Genomic DNA, 6,772 nt, shown 5'->3' on the forward strand with positions numbered 1-6,772 from the left:
GAGCGGAAGCCCATATAGAAGGGGAGAGAGAAGGGTTAGGGGGATGTTGTCCCGGAAACCAGGAAAGGGAATAATAATCGAAATGTAAATAAGAAATACTCAAGTTAATAATGATAAAAAAATAAAATAAAGATGGAGGGGGAAAAAAAGAAAATCTTTGAAAGAAGCATATAATTCTAAAAGAATTTAACAAAAATTCAATATGGCCTTATAGCCAAGATGAACAAATATTGTTCATAAAACTTTAGGTAACCTTCACTCGCCGCAGATGGCCTGCCTCGCCTTGTGCTCTCCCGCGGCCGCCCCGCAGAAATGCTTCGACTACCCACAACCCTTCGCCAGACGAGACCAGTGTCTCGGACACTGGCTCCTCATCTCATTCGGGCCTATACCAAGATGTAAAATTTGGTGCGGATCCTCGAGCCTTAATGCTTCAAGGTGTAGATCTTTTAGCCGATGCTGTAGCTGTTACAATGGGGCCAAAGAGAAAAACAGTGATTATTGAACAAAGTTGAGGAAGTCCCAAAGTAACAAAAGATGGGGTCACTGTTGCAAAGTCAATTGATTTAAAGGATAAATACAAAAATATCGGAGCTATACTTGTTCAGGATGTTGCCAATAACACAAATGAAGAGGCTGGGGATGGCACCACCACTGCCACTGTTCTGGCATGGTCTATTGCCAAGGAGGGCCTTGAGAAGATCAGTAAAGGAGCTAATCCAGTGGAAATCCGGAGAGGTGTGATGTTGGCTGTTGATGCTGTAATTGCTGAACTTAAAAAACAATCCAAACCTGTGACAACCCCTGAAGAAATTGCTCAGGTTGCTACAATTTCTGCAAACAGAGACAAAGACACTGGGAACATCATTTCTGATGCAGTGAAGAAGGTTGGAAGAAAGGGCGTCATCACAGTGAAGGATGGGAAAACCCCTAATGATGAGCTAGAAATTATTGAAGGCATGAAGTTTGATAGAGGATATATTTCCCCATATTTTATTAACACATCAAAAGGTCAAAAATGTGAATTCCAAGATGCTTATGTTTTGTTGAGTGAAAAGAAAATTTCTAGTGTTCAGTCCACTGTACCTGCTCTTGAAATTGCCAATGCTCATCGGAAGCCCTTGGTCATAATTGCTGAAGATGATGATGCAGAAGCTCTTAGCACACTGGTTTTGAACAGGCTAAAAGTTGGTCTTCAGGTTGTAGCAGTCAAAGCTCCAGGGTTTGTGGACAACAGGGAGAACCAGCTTAAAGATAAGGCTATCACTATTGGTGGCACGGTGTTTGGAGAAGAGGGTTGAATCTAAATCTTGAAGATGTTCAAGCTCATGATTTAGGAAAAGTTGAAGAGGTCATTGTCACCAAAGATGATGCCATGCTTTTGAAAGGAAAAGGTGACAAAGCTCACATTGAAAAACGTGTTCACACTCAAACTAATAGAAGAAAAACTAGGGAAGCATCTGGAACACATGGGCACTGGAAAAAATTTCCTAAACAAAACACCGATGGCTTACGCTCTAAGATCAAGAATCGACAAATGGGATCTCATAAAACTGCAAAGCTTCTGTAAGGCAAAGGACACTGTGGTTAGGACAAAACGGCAAGCAACAGATTGGGAAAAGATCTTTACCAATCCTACAACAGATAGAGGCCTTATATCCAAAATATACAAAGAACTCAAGAAGTTAGACCGCAGGGAAACAAATAACCCTATTAAAAAATGGGGTTCAGAGCTAAACAAAGAATTCACAGCTGAGGAATGCCGAATGGCTGAGAAACACCTAAAGAAATGTTCAACATCTTTAGTCATAAGGGAAATGCAAATCAAAACAACCCTGAGATTTCACCTCACACCAGTGAGAATGGCTAAGATCAAAAACTCAGGTGACAGCAGATGCTGGCGAGGATGTGGAGAAAGAGGAACACTCCTCCATTGTTGGTGGGATTGCATACTGGTACAACCATTCTGGAAATCAGTCTGGAGGATCCTCAGAAAATTGAACATTGAACTGCCTGAGGATCCAGCTATACCTGTCTTGGGCATATACCCACAAGATGCCCCTACATATACAAAAGACACGTGCTCCACTATGTTCATTGCAGCCTTATTTATAATAGCCAGAAGCTGGAAAGAACCCAGATGCCCTTCAACAGAGGAATGGATACAGAAAATGTGGTACATCTACACAATGGAATATTACTCAGCTATCAAAAACAACGACTTTATGAAATTCGTAGGCAAATGGTTGGAACTGGAAAATATCATCCTGAGTGAGCTAACCCAATCACAGAAAGACATACATGGTATGCACTCATTGATAAGTGGCTATTAGCCCAAATGCTTGAATTACCCTAGATGCCTAGAACAAATGAAACTCAAGACGGATGATCAAAATGTGAATGCTTCACTTCTTCTTTAAAAGGGGAACAAGAATACCCTTGGCAGGGAAGAGAGAGGCAAAGATTAAAACAGAGACTGAAGGAACACCCATTCAGAGCCTGCCCCACATGTGGCCCATACATATACAGCCACCCAATTAGACAAGATGGATGAAGCAAAGAAGTGCAGACCGACAGGAGCCGGATGTAGATCGCTCCTGAGAGACACAGCCAGAATACAGCAAACACAGAGGCGAATGCCAGCAGCAAACCACTGAACTGAGAATAGGACCCCCGTTGAAGGAATCAGAGAAAGAACTGGAAGAGCTTGAAGGGGCTCGAGACCCCATATGTACAACAATGCCAAGCAACCAGAGCTTCCAGGGACTAAGCCACTACCTAAAGACTATACATGGACTGACCCTGGACTCTGACCCCATAGGTAGCAATGAATATCCTAGTAAGAGCACCAGTGGAAGGGGAAGCCCTGGGTCCTGCTAAGACTGAACCCCCAGTGAACTAGACTGGTGGGGGGAGGGCAGCAATGGGGGGAGGGTTGGGAGGGGAACACCCATAAGGAAGGGGAGGGGGAGGGGGAAGTTTGCCCAGATACCGGGAAAGGGAATAACACTCGAAATGTATATAAGAAATACTCAAGTTAATAAAAAAAAGAAAAGAAAAAAAGAAAAACATGTTCAAGAAGTCACTGAGCAGCTAGACGTCACAACTAGTGAATATGAAAAGGAAAAGCTAAACGAGCGACTTGCTAAACTTTCAGATGGAGTAGCTGTGTTGAAGGTTGGAGGGACAAGTGATGTTGAAGTGAATGAGAAGAAAGACAGAGTTACAGATGCTCTCAATGCTACAAGAGCAGCTGTTGAAGAAGGCATTGTTCTAGGAGAGGGCTGTGCTCTGCTTCGGTGCATCCCAGCCTTGGATTCACTAAAGCTTGCTAATGAAGATCAGAAGATAGGTATAGAAATTATTAAAAGAGCACTTAAAATTCCTGCAATGATCATTGCTAAGAATGCAGGTATTGAAGATCTTTGATAGTTGAGAAAATTCTGCAGAGTTCCTCAGAATTTAGTTATGATGCCATGCTTGGAGATTTTGAGAAAATGGTGGAAAAGGGAATCATTGATCCAAAGAAGGTTGTAAGAACTGCTTTACTGGATGCTGCTGGCATGGCCTCCTTGCTAACTACAGCCGAAACTGTAGTGACAGAAATTCCTAAAGAAGAGAAGGACCCTGGAATGGGTGCAATGGGTGGAATGGGAGGGGATATGGGAGGTGGCATGTTCTAACTCCTAGAATAGTGCTTTGCCCTTATCAATGAACTGTGACAGAAAGCCCAAGGCAGGTTCCTCACCAATAACTTCAGAGAAGTCACCTGAAGAAAATGACTGAAGAGAAGGCTGGCTGATCACTGTAACCATCAGTTACTGGTTTCTTTTGACAATACATAATGGTTTACTGCTGTCATTGTCCATGCCTATAGATAATTTATTTTGTATTTTTGAATAAAAACATTGTACATTCCAAAAAGAAACTTTAGGTAAGATAAATTTAGTAGAACTTATTGAACAAAAGAAAAATTCTCTTCTAATTGCTGTGCTGTGGCTTAGCAGGTAAAGGCACTTATTGCCAAGTCTGATGATTTGAATTTGATACCAAGGACTAACACGATGGAAGGAGAGAAGCACCTCCACCACGGCATTTTCATAGCCCCATCCTCACACAATTAAACAAGTGTGATTTAAAAACTTTTAAATAAAATTTTAAAACATGATTCAGTAAATGACTGTCTTCTGAACCAGTTCAGTTAGCATTCATGACCAGAATGCAGAGTAAGGCCTTATTCTGGGAGCTTGGTCAGTTACAGCTCAGGGTTTGCCCAATTTGAATGTGGTCCGATCAGCTGAATGCTATAATTGGCAGATACTCAAGTGTTTGGTTATAAACATAAACTCCCATGGCAGGCTTTCAGTCTGTTACATGATAAGTTCAACTATAGTTCACTATGTTTGAAGTTTAGAAGTCTGAAGAACAGAAGCATCCATCCCCAGGCCAAATTTTGTTCAGAAAGTATGTTAATAAACTGATTTTAAAACAACAAACCTTAGAGTTGGTTACCACAGGCTGATAATAACATCTACTAGCAATTGTCACTTATTGCAATAATAGGATGAGCCATTATTTGGATGGAGATATTAAAGCAATGTCCATGCATCTTATTGGGCACTGCAATACTTTAGTGGAAAGAATCAACATATGACGGTCATCAGTCTCACAACAGCAGATTATGTGCATCATGTAGCGGTAGAGTATATCCTCAAATCAGTAATGATTCAACCACTTACATCACAAAAATTCGAAAGGAGCAGTGGTCATCCATTCACAAGCACACCTCTATGATCAATAAATATTGAATACTTTAGGTCATGCTATTCATATAGCATCATCTAAGATGAAGATAAGAAAACAGAATGATGTAAGCTGTGGAACATTCCTGGACCATAAGTAAAGGGATTGGGAGGTGTATCTACTGTCTCTGAACCTTTTGTTTTATCTGTGAAAAAGACAAAATATGAAAAATTTTCTAACAGAGTCAAATATAGTACACATCCAACAAAATAAGAACACTGTGCAAAAGAGCTCTGTGTTTGTAAAACCCAAGTAACTGTATACAGGCAGAATGGGAAAACCGGCTCCAATGTAGATTTCTAAAAGGACTTAGAGATAGTGTTGGAGAACTCTGAATTAATCATCATGTGACACCATGCTTGATTGCCGTTAAATCTTGTTTGTATACCCATGAAGCCAACCAGTCCTGTGAGTCACATAATACACAGTGACCTCTTTTTTAGTGAGTAGCTTGTTTATTATATGCCCCTACCTTTAAACATGAACTAGTCACATATGTCCCGTAGTGTGTATCCCTTTGGATTTAACATGATCTATTTTAGGTAAATATTCAATCAATTCAACAGGTAAAGTCATATCAGAATTTATTTTTCTTCCAATGGTGCTACATGATACCTTCTCTTTCCAAAAGGCCTAAAACAACAGAAGAGCAGAGCCTGGGGTTGTGATATCCTCACTATACACTGGGACCTCTCTGAATACCCAGATCTTCAATCTTCTTATCCGATGTCCACGACACGTACTGGTCTTTTAAAGTGTCTGCAGCTACTACTATGACCTTTATGACTACAGTTCCCTTCTTCTGCTTCCTGGTTCTGATATTTCTAGTGCATGAATCCATGTGCACTCATGTGCTTACTTTATCAAGGAGGACATACGGGACTCCTGAACCCTTAACCTTTCAACTGGAGCAACAACAACAACAACAACAACAACAACAACTCCACACCATTTATCATTAAGAAAATGAAAAATTAAAATCATAACACTGCATCTATTAGAATAGTTCAGACTAAAAAGACATCATAACAAGGGTTCATGGTATACAAATGAGCTGAAAATTCTTATGCACTGTCATTTTCAAATATGACCCAGTCTTTCTGCTGTTGCATGTTCACAAAAGATAAATGGAAGCATCTATCTATGCAAAGACTTGAGAAGAAAAAATAACTCCTCAAAAATGCTCAAGGCCCAAAGATCAGACACAACATTCACAACCAGAAAAGTGGACCTGAGATCATATTTAATGGAATTCTTCTCAAGAGCAGGATGATGCCACACAATTTAAGTATCAGATTCCAGTAGACTGCAAACAGATGCAGAGGGAAGCTTACTCTTTCTTTGCAAACAGTTACTTCTAGTTCTCAATCAGCTGGCATAAAGGAAAAAAGATTTAACTCAAATTCAAGTTCATAAGTTTAGAAATACAGTATCAAATACAAAGCCCAAAGACTCTGTACTACCTGGGGTATATTTGAGAAGCCATAGATTCTACCATACAATGAGGAGAGGCCTTGAGATGTTAACAGTAAACAGACACTTTGATCAGATCCTCAGAATAATACTTAATGAAAATGTTATGTTCAGAGATGCCTGCAAATATGGAAAATTCAACAAATATTTTAAAAGTATGTTATATGAATGAGGAAATGAAGTCAATTTTAAAAATTATTTACAATACTAGTCTAAAAAGCAATCATGATGATGTGTAAAAAAGTAGGGCCTGATTCTGGCCATGGAAACAAGTAGGCTAACTGCAGATCTTCCCCTTTCTGTCAATTCCTACAAACCCAGTTTCCCAGTTTCCTCCCCAGCCCTGCAGCAGACCACCTACAGCATCCTCCCTTCCTATATCCTGCCTTCATCTCCAGAGCATCTCCCAAATCTTCCTCTTCTAACTCACCTCCCTACATATATTACTTCATCCTAGCCCCCAAAGCCATCAGGCACTTCCTGAATTTTTCTAGTG

At 40.3% G+C, this 6,772-nt stretch overlaps 1 pseudogene; it reads left to right on the top strand.

The window, feature by feature from the left end:
* The first annotated feature begins 312 nt into the window (after window positions 1-312).
* On the top strand, window positions 313-3,904 carry Hspd1-ps3 (heat shock protein family D (Hsp60) member 1, pseudogene 3; annotated as a pseudogene).
* The last annotated feature ends 2,868 nt before the right edge of the window (window positions 3,905-6,772 follow it).

This window comes from Rattus norvegicus, chromosome 17, assembly GCF_036323735.1.
Source record: "Rattus norvegicus strain BN/NHsdMcwi chromosome 17, GRCr8, whole genome shotgun sequence".
In the NCBI taxonomy this organism is placed as follows: Eukaryota; Metazoa; Chordata; class Mammalia; order Rodentia; family Muridae; genus Rattus; species Rattus norvegicus.